Source organism: Sorex fumeus, unplaced genomic scaffold (genome assembly GCF_029834395.1).
Source record: "Sorex fumeus unplaced genomic scaffold, SorFum_2.1 ptg000170l, whole genome shotgun sequence".
NCBI lineage: Eukaryota > Metazoa > Chordata > Mammalia > Eulipotyphla > Soricidae > Sorex > Sorex fumeus.
This window is the reverse complement of record NW_026606227.1, coordinates 355129-370848: the sequence shown is the minus strand read 5'-3', so window position 1 is coordinate 370848 and position 15720 is coordinate 355129.

Below are 15720 nucleotides of genomic sequence, written 5' to 3'. Positions count from 1 at the left end.
TGTCCACAAAACCCAGCCTTCAGAAATCATTGGAATCACCACTAGAGAATGTTCCATGCATTCACTGCGAATCTGGAATTCATCTGAATCTCCACTCCCGGCAGGTTTTCATTGCACCACTGCTGAATGTTCAAGTAACGCAATGATGGTTTTCAGCGGTCTATTCACACTCGAACCCGTGCTGTTCACGGTCTAGCGACTCAACACTGGTGAGTTCTTCTTTTTCCAGTTCAGACAATACAAACCTCAGAAACCATTGCAATCTACACTACAGAATGTTTCATTCATTCACGCGAATCTTGAATTCATCTTGTTCTCCACTCCCAGCAGGTTTTCGTTTCACCACTGGTGAATGTCCAAGCAACCCAAGGCTGGTTTCAGCTGCGTGTTAACACTCGCAGCCGTGCTGTTCAATTGGCTATCCAGTGAACGCTGGTTAGCTCTTGATTTTCCTTCCACACACCGAGCCTTCAGAAATCATTCTTATCTCCACTTCAGAATGTTCCATTCGTTCCCTGCGAATCTGGAATTCCTCTGACTCTCCACACCAGGCAGATTTTCCTAACAACACTGGTGAATGACCAGGTAATCCAATGCTGGTTTTCAGCGGCTGTTCACACTCACAGCCTTGCTGTTCAATTGGCAATCCAGTCAAACCTAGTCAGCTCTTCATTTTCCTGTCCACACAACCCAGCGTTCAGAAATCATTGGAATCTCTACTACAGAAATTTCCATTCATTCACTGTGAATCTGGAAATAATCTGAATCTGCATTCCAGGAAGGCTTTCGTTACACCACTGATGAATGTCCAAGTAATGCAATGCTGCTTCTTAGTGGTCTGTTCACACTCGAAACCGTGCTGTTCACTGGCTATCCACTCAACATTGGTCAGCTCTTCAATATCCTGTCCAGACTATCCAGATTTCTAAATCTTGGCAATCTCCACTACAGAATGTTCCATTCAATCACGCGAATCTGGAATTCATCAGAGTCTCCACTCCCGGCAGGTTTTCGTGACACCACTGGTATATGTCCAAGGAAGCCAATGCTGGTTTTAAGCCGCCTGCTTATACTCTCAGCCGTGCTGTTCAATTTGCTATCCACCCAACCCTATTCAGCTCTACATTTTCCTGTCCTCATAACCCAACCTTCAGAAATAATTGGTATCTCCTCCACAGAATGTTCCGTTCATTCACTGCGAATCTTAAATTCATCTGACTCTCAACTCCCGGCGGGTTATCGTTACACCACTTGTGAATGTCCAAGTAAGCCAATGCTGGTTTTCAGTGGCCTGTTCATACTAAGAGACGTGCTGTTCATTTGGCTATCCACTCCACCCTGTTCAGCTCTACATTTTCGTGTCCACAAAACCCAGCCTTCAGAAATCATTGGAATCACCACTAGAGAATGTTCCATTCATTCACTGCGAATCTGGAATTCATCTGAACCTCCACTCCCGGCAGGTTTTCGTTACACCACTGGTGAATGTCCAAGTAACTCAATACTGGTTTTCAGAGGCATGTTCAACTCGCAGAAGTGCTGTTCAATGGGCTATCCACTCAATATTGGTCAGCTCTTCATTTTCCTCTCCACACAAACCAGCCTTCAGAAATCATTGGGATCTCCACTACAGACTGTTCCATTCATTCACTGCGATTCTGCAATTCATCTGACTCTCCGCTCCAGGCAGGTTTTCATTACAGCACTGGTGAATGACCAAGTAATCCAATGCTGGTTTTCAGCCGCCTTTTCACACTCGCAGTGTGCTGTTCAATTGTCTATCCACTCAAACCTGGTCAGCCTTTCATTTTCTTTTCCACAATATCAGACTTCAGAAATCATTGGAATCGCCAGTACAGAATGTTCCATTCATTCACTGCCAATCTGGAATTCATCTGAATCTGCACTCCAGGTAGGCTTTCATTACACCACTTATGAATGTCCAAGTAACACAATGCTGGTTTTCAGCGGTCTGTTCACACTCTAAGCCCTGCTTTTTACTGGGTATCCACACAACTGTGGTCAGCTCTTCATTTTCATGTCCAAACAATCCAGACTTGAGAAATCATTGCAATCTCCAGTACAGAATGTTCCATTCATTCACTGCGAATCTGGAATTCAACTGAATCTCCACTACCTGCAGATTTATCTTACACCACTTGTGAATGTCCAAGTAAAACAATGCTGGTTTTCAGAGGCCTGTTCATGTTCGCAGTCGTGCTGTTCAATTGGCTATCCACTCAACCTGTTTTGCTCCTCATTTTCCTGTGCACACAACCCAGCCTTCAGAAATCATTGCAATCTCCACTACAGGATGTTCCATTCATTCACTGGGAATCTGGAATTCATCTGAATCTGCACTCCACGCAGGCTTTCGTTACACCACTGCTGAAAGTCGAAGTAATGCAATACTGGTTTTCAGTGGTCTGTTCACATTCGAAGCCGAGGCTTTTTACAGGCTATCCACTCAACACTGGTCAGCTCTTCATTTTCGTGTCCCCACAATCCAGATTTCAGAAATCATTGCAATCTCCACTACAGAATGTTCCATTCATTCACTGCGAGTCTGGAGTTTATCTGATTCTCCACTCCCGCCTGGTTAACATTACACCACTTGTGAATGTCCAAGTAAGCCAATGCTGGTTTTCAGAGGCCTGTTCATACTCGCAGCCGTGCTGTTTAATTGACAATTCACTCCACCCTGTTCAGCTCTTCATTGTCCCACCACACTACCAGCCTTCAGAAATCTTTGTTATCTCCACTACAGAATGTTCCATTCATTCACTGCGAATCTGGAATTCATCTGACTCTCAACTCCACGCAGGTTTTCATTACACCACTGTTGAATGTCCAAGTAACCCAATGCTGGTTTTCAGCGGCCTGTTCATATTCGCAGCCCTGCTGTTTACTTGGCTATCGATTCAAGCCTGGTCAGCTCTTCATTTTCCTGTCCACACAACACAGGCTTCAGAAATCATTGGAATCTCCTCTACAGAATGTTCCATTCATTCACTGCGAATGTGGAATTCAACTGACTCTCCACTCCATGCAGGTTTTCCTTACACCACTGATGAATGTCCAAGTAACCCAATGCTGCTTTTCAGCTGCATGTTCACACTCGCAGCCATGCTATACAATTGGCTTTCCACTAAATCCTGATTAGTTCTTGATTTTCCTTCCACACGACCCAGCCTTCAGAAATCATTGGAATCTCCACTAGAGAATGTTCCATTCATTCACTGCGAATCTGGAATTCCTCTGAACCTCCACTCCCGGCAGGTTTTCGTTACACCACTGTTGAATGTCCAAGTAACCCAATGTTTTAAGTGTTTTCTTCACAAGCGCAGTGGTGCTGTTCAATTGGCTATCCACTCAACCCTGGCCAGCTCTACATTTTCCTGTCCACACCACAGAGACTGGAGAAATCGTTGTTATCTCCACTACAGAATGTTCCATTCATTCACAGCGAATCTGGAATTCATCTGAATCTCCACTCCCGGCAGGTTTTCGTGACACCACTGGTAAATATCCAAGTAAGCCAATGCTGGTTTTAAGTGGCCTGCTCATACTCTCAGCCGTGCTGTTCAATTTGCTATCCACTCAACCCTCTTCAGCTCCATTTTCCTGTCCACATAACCCAAACTTCAGAAACAATTGGTATCTCCTCCACAGAATGTTCCATTCATTGACTGCAAATCTGAAATTCATCTAATTCTCAACTCCCGTCAGGTTTTCGTTACACCACTTGTGAATGTCCAATTAAGCCAAAGCTGGTTTTCAGTGGCCTGTTCTTACTACGAGACGTGCTGTTCATTTGGCTATCCATTCCACCCTGTTCAGCTCTACATTTTCGTGTCCACAAAACCCAGCCTTCAGAAATCATTGGAATCACCACTAGAGAATGTTCCATGCATTCACTGCGAATCTGGAATTCATCTGAATCTCCACTCCCGGCAGGTTTTCATTGCACCACTGCTGAATGTTCAAGTAACGCAATGATGGTTTTCAGCGGTCTATTCACACTCGAACCCGTGCTGTTCACGGTCTAGCGACTCAACACTGGTGAGTTCTTCTTTTTCCAGTTCAGACAATACAAACCTCAGAAACCATTGCAATCTACACTACAGAATGTTTCATTCATTCACGCGAATCTTGAATTCATCTTGTTCTCCACTCCCAGCAGGTTTTCGTTTCACCACTGGTGAATGTCCAAGCAACCCAAGGCTGGTTTCAGCTGCGTGTTAACACTCGCAGCCGTGCTGTTCAATTGGCTATCCAGTGAACGCTGGTTAGCTCTTGATTTTCCTTCCACACACCGAGCCTTCAGAAATCATTCTTATCTCCACTTCAGAATGTTCCATTCGTTCCCTGCGAATCTGGAATTCCTCTGACTCTCCACACCAGGCAGATTTTCCTAACAACACTGGTGAATGACCAGGTAATCCAATGCTGGTTTTCAGCGGCTGTTCACACTCACAGCCTTGCTGTTCAATTGGCAATCCAGTCAAACCTAGTCAGCTCTTCTTCATTTTCCTGTCCACACAACCCAGCGTTCAGAAATCATTGGAATCTCTACTACAGAAATTTCCATTCATTCACTGTGAATCTGGAAATAATCTGAATCTGCATTCCAGGAAGGCTTTCGTTACACCACTGATGAATGTCCAAGTAATGCAATGCTGCTTCTTAGTGGTCTGTTCACACTCGAAACCGTGCTGTTCACTGGCTATCCACTCAACATTGGTCAGCTCTTCAATATCCTGTCCAGACTATCCAGATTTCTAAATCTTGGCAATCTCCACTACAGAATGTTCCATTCAATCACGCGAATCTGGAATTCATCAGAGTCTCCACTCCCGGCAGGTTTTCGTGACACCACTGGTATATGTCCAAGGAAGCCAATGCTGGTTTTAAGCCGCCTGCTTATACTCTCAGCCGTGCTGTTCAATTTGCTATCCACCCAACCCTATTCAGCTCTACATTTTCCTGTCCTCATAACCCAACCTTCAGAAATAATTGGTATCTCCTCCACAGAATGTTCCGTTCATTCACTGCGAATCTTAAATTCATCTGACTCTCAACTCCCGGCGGGTTATCGTTACACCACTTGTGAATGTCCAAGTAAGCCAATGCTGGTTTTCAGTGGCCTGTTCATACTAAGAGACGTGCTGTTCATTTGGCTATCCACTCCACCCTGTTCAGCTCTACATTTTCGTGTCCACAAAACCCAGCCTTCAGAAATCATTGGAATCACCACTAGAGAATGTTCCATTCATTCACTGCGAATCTGGAATTCATCTGAACCTCCACTCCCGGCAGGTTTTCGTTACACCACTGGTGAATGTCCAAGTAACTCAATACTGGTTTTCAGAGGCATGTTCAACTCGCAGAAGTGCTGTTCAATGGGCTATCCACTCAATATTGGTCAGCTCTTCATTTTCCTCTCCACACAAACCAGCCTTCAGAAATCATTGGGATCTCCACTACAGACTGTTCCATTCATTCACTGCGATTCTGCAATTCATCTGACTCTCCGCTCCAGGCAGGTTTTCATTACAGCACTGGTGAATGACCAAGTAATCCAATGCTGGTTTTCAGCCGCCTTTTCACACTCGCAGTGTGCTGTTCAATTGTCTATCCACTCAAACCTGGTCAGCCTTTCATTTTCTTTTCCACAATATCAGACTTCAGAAATCATTGGAATCGCCAGTACAGAATGTTCCATTCATTCACTGCCAATCTGGAATTCATCTGAATCTGCACTCCAGGTAGGCTTTCATTACACCACTTATGAATGTCCAAGTAACACAATGCTGGTTTTCAGCGGTCTGTTCACACTCTAAGCCCTGCTTTTTACTGGGTATCCACACAACTGTGGTCAGCTCTTCATTTTCATGTCCAAACAATCCAGACTTGAGAAATCATTGCAATCTCCAGTACAGAATGTTCCATTCATTCACTGCGAATCTGGAATTCAACTGAATCTCCACTACCTGCAGATTTATCTTACACCACTTGTGAATGTCCAAGTAAAACAATGCTGGTTTTCAGAGGCCTGTTCATGTTCGCAGTCGTGCTGTTCAATTGGCTATCCACTCAACCTGTTTTGCTCCTCATTTTCCTGTGCACACAACCCAGCCTTCAGAAATCATTGCAATCTCCACTACAGGATGTTCCATTCATTCACTGGGAATCTGGAATTCATCTGAATCTGCACTCCACGCAGGCTTTCGTTACACCACTGCTGAAAGTCGAAGTAATGCAATACTGGTTTTCAGTGGTCTGTTCACATTCGAAGCCGAGGCTTTTTACAGGCTATCCACTCAACACTGGTCAGCTCTTCATTTTCGTGTCCCCACAATCCAGATTTCAGAAATCATTGCAATCTCCACTACAGAATGTTCCATTCATTCACTGCGAGTCTGGAGTTTATCTGATTCTCCACTCCCGCCTGGTTAACATTACACCACTTGTGAATGTCCAAGTAAGCCAATGCTGGTTTTCAGAGGCCTGTTCATACTCGCAGCCGTGCTGTTTAATTGACAATTCACTCCACCCTGTTCAGCTCTTCATTGTCCCACCACACTACCAGCCTTCAGAAATCTTTGTTATCTCCACTACAGAATGTTCCATTCATTCACTGCGAATCTGGAATTCATCTGACTCTCAACTCCACGCAGGTTTTCATTACACCACTGTTGAATGTCCAAGTAACCCAATGCTGGTTTTCAGCGGCCTGTTCATATTCGCAGCCCTGCTGTTTACTTGGCTATCGATTCAAGCCTGGTCAGCTCTTCATTTTCCTGTCCACACAACACAGGCTTCAGAAATCATTGGAATCTCCTCTACAGAATGTTCCATTCATTCACTGCGAATGTGGAATTCAACTGACTCTCCACTCCATGCAGGTTTTCCTTACACCACTGATGAATGTCCAAGTAACCCAATGCTGCTTTTCAGCTGCATGTTCACACTCGCAGCCATGCTATACAATTGGCTTTCCACTAAATCCTGATTAGTTCTTGATTTTCCTTCCACACGACCCAGCCTTCAGAAATCATTGGAATCTCCACTAGAGAATGTTCCATTCATTCACTGCGAATCTGGAATTCCTCTGAACCTCCACTCCCGGCAGGTTTTCGTTACACCACTGTTGAATGTCCAAGTAACCCAATGTTTTAAGTGTTTTCTTCACAAGCGCAGTGGTGCTGTTCAATTGGCTATCCACTCAACCCTGGCCAGCTCTACATTTTCCTGTCCACACCACAGAGACTGGAGAAATCATTGTTATCTCCACTACAGAATGTTCCATTCATTCACAGCGAATCTGGAATTCATCTGAATCTCCACTCCCGGCAGGTTTTCGTGACACCACTGGTAAATATCCAAGTAAGCCAATGCTGGTTTTAAGTGGCCTGCTCATACTCTCAGCCGTGCTGTTCAATTTGCTATCCACTCAACCCTCTTCAGCTCCATTTTCCTGTCCACATAACCCAAACTTCAGAAACAATTGGTATCTCCTCCACAGAATGTTCCATTCATTGACTGCAAATCTGAAATTCATCTAATTCTCAACTCCCGTCAGGTTTTCGTTACACCACTTGTGAATGTCCAATTAAGCCAAAGCTGGTTTTCAGTGGCCTGTTCTTACTACGAGACGTGCTGTTCATTTGGCTATCCATTCCACCCTGTTCAGCTCTACATTTTCGTGTCCACAAAACCCAGCCTTCAGAAATCATTGGAATCACCACTAGAGAATGTTCCATGCATTCACTGCGAATCTGGAATTCATCTGAATCTCCACTCCCGGCAGGTTTTCATTGCACCACTGCTGAATGTTCAAGTAACGCAATGATGGTTTTCAGCGGTCTATTCACACTCGAACCCGTGCTGTTCACGGTCTAGCGACTCAACACTGGTGAGTTCTTCTTTTTCCAGTTCAGACAATACAAACCTCAGAAACCATTGCAATCTACACTACAGAATGTTTCATTCATTCACGCGAATCTTGAATTCATCTTGTTCTCCACTCCCAGCAGGTTTTCGTTTCACCACTGGTGAATGTCCAAGCAACCCAAGGCTGGTTTCAGCTGCGTGTTAACACTCGCAGCCGTGCTGTTCAATTGGCTATCCAGTGAACGCTGGTTAGCTCTTGATTTTCCTTCCACACACCGAGCCTTCAGAAATCATTCTTATCTCCACTTCAGAATGTTCCATTCGTTCCCTGCGAATCTGGAATTCCTCTGACTCTCCACACCAGGCAGATTTTCCTAACAACACTGGTGAATGACCAGGTAATCCAATGCTGGTTTTCAGCGGCTGTTCACACTCACAGCCTTGCTGTTCAATTGGCAATCCAGTCAAACCTAGTCAGCTCTTCTTCATTTTCCTGTCCACACAACCCAGCGTTCAGAAATCATTGGAATCTCTACTACAGAAATTTCCATTCATTCACTGTGAATCTGGAAATAATCTGAATCTGCATTCCAGGAAGGCTTTCGTTACACCACTGATGAATGTCCAAGTAATGCAATGCTGCTTCTTAGTGGTCTGTTCACACTCGAAACCGTGCTGTTCACTGGCTATCCACTCAACATTGGTCAGCTCTTCAATATCCTGTCCAGACTATCCAGATTTCTAAATCTTGGCAATCTCCACTACAGAATGTTCCATTCAATCACGCGAATCTGGAATTCATCAGAGTCTCCACTCCCGGCAGGTTTTCGTGACACCACTGGTATATGTCCAAGGAAGCCAATGCTGGTTTTAAGCCGCCTGCTTATACTCTCAGCCGTGCTGTTCAATTTGCTATCCACCCAACCCTATTCAGCTCTACATTTTCCTGTCCTCATAACACAACCTTCAGAAATAATTGGTATCTCCTCCACAGAATGTTCCGTTCATTCACTGCGAATCTTAAATTCATCTGACTCTCAACTCCCGGCGGGTTATCGTTACACCACTTGTGAATGTCCAAGTAAGCCAATGCTGGTTTTCAGTGGCCTGTTCATACTAAGAGACGTGCTGTTCATTTGGCTATCCACTCCACCCTGTTCAGCTCTACATTTTCGTGTCCACAAAACCCAGCCTTCAGAAATCATTGGAATCACCACTAGAGAATGTTCCATTCATTCACTGCGAATCTGGAATTCATCTGAACCTCCACTCCCGGCAGGTTTTCGTTACACCACTGGTGAATGTCCAAGTAACTCAATACTGGTTTTCAGAGGCATGTTCAACTCGCAGAAGTGCTGTTCAATGGGCTATCCACTCAATATTGGTCAGCTCTTCATTTTCCTCTCCACACAAACCAGCCTTCAGAAATCATTGGGATCTCCACTACAGACTGTTCCATTCATTCACTGCGATTCTGCAATTCATCTGACTCTCCGCTCCAGGCAGGTTTTCATTACAGCACTGGTGAATGACCAAGTAATCCAATGCTGGTTTTCAGCCGCCTTTTCACACTCGCAGTGTGCTGTTCAATTGTCTATCCACTCAAACCTGGTCAGCCTTTCATTTTCTTTTCCACAATATCAGACTTCAGAAATCATTGGAATCGCCAGTACAGAATGTTCCATTCATTCACTGCCAATCTGGAATTCCTCTGAATCTGCACTCCAGGTAGGCTTTCATTACACCACTTATGAATGTCCAAGTAACACAATGCTGGTTTTCAGCGGTCTGTTCACACTCTAAGCCCTGCTTTTTACTGGGTATCCACACAACTGTGGTCAGCTCTTCATTTTCATGTCCAAACAATCCAGACTTGAGAAATCATTGCAATCTCCAGTACAGAATGTTCCATTCATTCACTGCGAATCTGGAATTCAACTGAATCTCCACTACCTGCAGATTTATCTTACACCACTTGTGAATGTCCAAGTAAAACAATGCTGGTTTTCAGAGGCCTGTTCATGTTCGCAGTCGTGCTGTTCAATTGGCTATCCACTCAACCTGTTTTGCTCCTCATTTTCCTGTGCACACAACCCAGCCTTCAGAAATCATTGTAATCTCCACTACAGGATGTTCCATTCATTCACTGGGAATCTGGAATTCATCTGAATCTGCACTCCACGCAGGCTTTCGTTACACCACTGCTGAAAGTCGAAGTAATGCAATACTGGTTTTCAGTGGTCTGTTCACATTCGAAGCCGAGGCTTTTTACAGGCTATCCACTCAACACTGGTCAGCTCTTCATTTTCGTGTCCCCACAATCCAGATTTCAGAAATCATTGCAATCTCCACTACAGAATGTTCCATTCATTCACTGCGAGTCTGGAGTTTATCTGATTCTCCACTCCCGCCTGGTTAACATTACACCACTTGTGAATGTCCAAGTAAGCCAATGCTGGTTTTCAGAGGCCTGTTCATACTCGCAGCCGTGCTGTTTAATTGACAATTCACTCCACCCTGTTCAGCTCTTCATTGTCCCACCACACTACCAGCCTTCAGAAATCTTTGTTATCTCCACTACAGAATGTTCCATTCATTCACTGCGAATCTGGAATTCATCTGACTCTCAACTCCACGCAGGTTTTCATTACACCACTGTTGAATGTCCAAGTAACCCAATGCTGGTTTTCAGCGGCCTGTTCATATTCGCAGCCCTGCTGTTTACTTGGCTATCGATTCAAGCCTGGTCAGCTCTTCATTTTCCTGTCCACACAACACAGGCTTCAGAAATCATTGGAATCTCCTCTACAGAATGTTCCATTCATTCACTGCGAATGTGGAATTCAACTGACTCTCCACTCCATGCAGGTTTTCCTTACACCACTGATGAATGTCCAAGTAACCCAATGCTGGTTTTCAGCTGCATGTTCACACTCGCAGCCATGCTGTACAATTGGCTTTCCACTAAATCCTGATTAGTTCTTGATTTTCCTTCCACACGACCCAGCCTTCAGAAATCATTGGAATCTCCACTAGAGAATGTTCCATTCATTCACTGCGAATCTGGAATTCCTCTGAACCTCCACTCCCGGCAGGTTTTCGTTACACCACTGTTGAATGTCCAAGTAACCCAATGTTTTAAGTGTTTTCTTCACAAGCGCAGTGGTGCTGTTCAATTGGCTATCCACTCAACCCTGGCCAGCTCTACATTTTCCTGTCCACACCACAGAGACTGGAGAAATCATTGTTATCTCCACTACAGAATGTACCATTCATTCACAGCGAATCTGGAATTCATCTGAATCTCCACTCCCGGCAGGTTTTCGTGACACCACTGGTAAATATCCAAGTAAGCCAATGCTGGTTTTAAGTGGCCTGCTCATACTCTCAGCCGTGCTGTTCAATTTGCTATCCACTCAACCCTCTTCAGCTCCATTTTCCTGTCCACATAACCCAAACTTCAGAAACAATTGGTATCTCCTCCACAGAATGTTCCATTCATTGACTGCAAATCTGAAATTCATCTAATTCTCAACTCCCGTCAGGTTTTCGTTACACCACTTGTGAATGTCCAATTAAGCCAAAGCTGGTTTTCAGTGGCCTGTTCTTACTACGAGACGTGCTGTTCATTTGGCTATCCATTCCACCCTGTTCAGCTCTACATTTTCGTGTCCACAAAACCCAGCCTTCAGAAATCATTGGAATCACCACTAGAGAATGTTCCATGCATTCACTGCGAATCTGGAATTCATCTGAATCTCCACTCCCGGCAGGTTTTCATTGCACCACTGCTGAATGTTCAAGTAACGCAATGATGGTTTTCAGCGGTCTATTCACACTCGAACCCGTGCTGTTCACGGTCTAGCGACTCAACACTGGTGAGTTCTTCTTTTTCCAGTTCAGACAATACAAACCTCAGAAACCATTGCAATCTACACTACAGAATGTTTCATTCATTCACGCGAATCTTGAATTCATCTTGTTCTCCACTCCCAGCAGGTTTTCGTTTCACCACTGGTGAATGTCCAAGCAACCCAAGGCTGGTTTCAGCTGCGTGTTAACACTCGCAGCCGTGCTGTTCAATTGGCTATCCAGTGAACGCTGGTTAGCTCTTGATTTTCCTTCCACACACCGAGCCTTCAGAAATCATTCTTATCTCCACTTCAGAATGTTCCATTCGTTCCCTGCGAATCTGGAATTCCTCTGACTCTCCACACCAGGCAGATTTTCCTAACAACACTGGTGAATGACCAGGTAATCCAATGCTGGTTTTCAGCGGCTGTTCACACTCACAGCCTTGCTGTTCAATTGGCAATCCAGTCAAACCTAGTCAGCTCTTCTTCATTTTCCTGTCCACACAACCCAGCGTTCAGAAATCATTGGAATCTCTACTACAGAAATTTCCATTCATTCACTGTGAATCTGGAAATAATCTGAATCTGCATTCCAGGAAGGCTTTCGTTACACCACTGATGAATGTCCAAGTAATGCAATGCTGCTTCTTAGTGGTCTGTTCACACTCGAAACCGTGCTGTTCACTGGCTATCCACTCAACATTGGTCAGCTCTTCAATATCCTGTCCAGACTATCCAGATTTCTAAATCTTGGCAATCTCCACTACAGAATGTTCCATTCAATCACGCGAATCTGGAATTCATCAGAGTCTCCACTCCCGGCAGGTTTTCGTGACACCACTGGTATATGTCCAAGGAAGCCAATGCTGGTTTTAAGCCGCCTGCTTATACTCTCAGCCGTGCTGTTCAATTTGCTATCCACCCAACCCTATTCAGCTCTACATTTTCCTGTCCTCATAACACAACCTTCAGAAATAATTGGTATCTCCTCCACAGAATGTTCCGTTCATTCACTGCGAATCTTAAATTCATCTGACTCTCAACTCCCGGCGGGTTATCGTTACACCACTTGTGAATGTCCAAGTAAGCCAATGCTGGTTTTCAGTGGCCTGTTCATACTAAGAGACGTGCTGTTCATTTGGCTATCCACTCCACCCTGTTCAGCTCTACATTTTCGTGTCCACAAAACCCAGCCTTCAGAAATCATTGGAATCACCACTAGAGAATGTTCCATTCATTCACTGCGAATCTGGAATTCATCTGAACCTCCACTCCCGGCAGGTTTTCGTTACACCACTGGTGAATGTCCAAGTAACTCAATACTGGTTTTCAGAGGCATGTTCAACTCGCAGAAGTGCTGTTCAATGGGCTATCCACTCAATATTGGTCAGCTCTTCATTTTCCTCTCCACACAAACCAGCCTTCAGAAATCATTGGGATCTCCACTACAGACTGTTCCATTCATTCACTGCGATTCTGCAATTCATCTGACTCTCCGCTCCAGGCAGGTTTTCATTACAGCACTGGTGAATGACCAAGTAATCCAATGCTGGTTTTCAGCCGCCTTTTCACACTCGCAGTGTGCTGTTCAATTGTCTATCCACTCAAACCTGGTCAGCCTTTCATTTTCTTTTCCACAATATCAGACTTCAGAAATCATTGGAATCGCCAGTACAGAATGTTCCATTCATTCACTGCCAATCTGGAATTCATCTGAATCTGCACTCCAGGTAGGCTTTCATTACACCACTTATGAATGTCCAAGTAACACAATGCTGGTTTTCAGCGGTCTGTTCACACTCTAAGCCCTGCTTTTTACTGGGTATCCACACAACTGTGGTCAGCTCTTCATTTTCATGTCCAAACAATCCAGACTTGAGAAATCATTGCAATCTCCAGTACAGAATGTTCCATTCATTCACTGCGAATCTGGAATTCAACTGAATCTCCACTACCTGCAGATTTATCTTACACCACTTGTGAATGTCCAAGTAAAACAATGCTGGTTTTCAGAGGCCTGTTCATGTTCGCAGTCGTGCTGTTCAATTGGCTATCCACTCAACCTGTTTTGCTCCTCATTTTCCTGTGCACACAACCCAGCCTTCAGAAATCATTGTAATCTCCACTACAGGATGTTCCATTCATTCACTGGGAATCTGGAATTCATCTGAATCTGCACTCCACGCAGGCTTTCGTTACACCACTGCTGAAAGTCGAAGTAATGCAATACTGGTTTTCAGTGGTCTGTTCACATTCGAAGCCGAGGCTTTTTACAGGCTATCCACTCAACACTGGTCAGCTCTTCATTTTCGTGTCCCCACAATCCAGATTTCAGAAATCATTGCAATCTCCACTACAGAATGTTCCATTCATTCACTGCGAGTCTGGAGTTTATCTGATTCTCCACTCCCGCCTGGTTAACATTACACCACTTGTGAATGTCCAAGTAAGCCAATGCTGGTTTTCAGAGGCCTGTTCATACTCGCAGCCGTGCTGTTTAATTGACAATTCACTCCACCCTGTTCAGCTCTTCATTGTCCCACCACACTACCAGCCTTCAGAAATCTTTGTTATCTCCACTACAGAATGTTCCATTCATTCACTGCGAATCTGGAATTCATCTGACTCTCAACTCCACGCAGGTTTTCATTACACCACTGTTGAATGTCCAAGTAACCCAATGCTGGTTTTCAGCGGCCTGTTCATATTCGCAGCCCTGCTGTTTACTTGGCTATCGATTCAAGCCTGGTCAGCTCTTCATTTTCCTGTCCACACAACACAGGCTTCAGAAATCATTGGAATCTCCTCTACAGAATGTTCCATTCATTCACTGCGAATGTGGAATTCAACTGACTCTCCACTCCATGCAGGTTTTCCTTACACCACTGATGAATGTCCAAGTAACCCAATGCTGGTTTTCAGCTGCATGTTCACACTCGCAGCCATGCTATACAATTGGCTTTCCACTAAATCCTGATTAGTTCTTGATTTTCCTTCCACACGACCCAGCCTTCAGAAATCATTGGAATCTCCACTAGAGAATGTTCCATTCATTCACTGCGAATCTGGAATTCCTCTGAACCTCCACTCCCGGCAGGTTTTCGTTACACCACTGTTGAATGTCCAAGTAACCCAATGTTTTAAGTGTTTTCTTCACAAGCGCAGTGGTGCTGTTCAATTGGCTATCCACTCAACCCTGGCCAGCTCTACATTTTCCTGTCCACACCACAGAGACTGGAGAAATCATTGTTATCTCCACTACAGAATGTTCCATTCATTCACAGCGAATCTGGAATTCATCTGAATCTCCACTCCCGGCAGGTTTTCGTGACACCACTGGTAAATATCCAAGTAAGCCAATGCTGGTTTTAAGTGGCCTGCTCATACTCTCAGCCGTGCTGTTCAATTTGCTATCCACTCAACCCTCTTCAGCTCCATTTTCCTGTCCACATAACCCAAACTTCAGAAACAATTGGTATCTCCTCCACAGAATGTTCCATTCATTGACTGCAAATCTGAAATTCATCTAATTCTCAACTCCCGTCAGGTTTTCGTTACACCACTTGTGAATGTCCAATTAAGCCAAAGCTGGTTTTCAGTGGCCTGTTCTTACTACGAGACGTGCTGTTCATTTGGCTATCCATTCCACCCTGTTCAGCTCTACATTTTCGTGTCCACAAAACCCAGCCTTCAGAAATCATTGGAATCACCACTAGAGAATGTTCCATGCATTCACTGCGAATCTGGAATTCATCTGAATCTCCACTCCCGGCAGGTTTTCATTGCACCACTGCTGAATGTTCAAGTAACGCAATGATGGTTTTCAGCGGTCTATTCACACTCGAACCCGTGCTGTTCACGGTCTAGCGACTCAACACTGGTGAGTTCTTCTTTTTCCAGTTTAGACAATACAAACCTCAGAAACCATTGCAATCTACACTACAGAATGTTTCATTCATTCACGCGAATC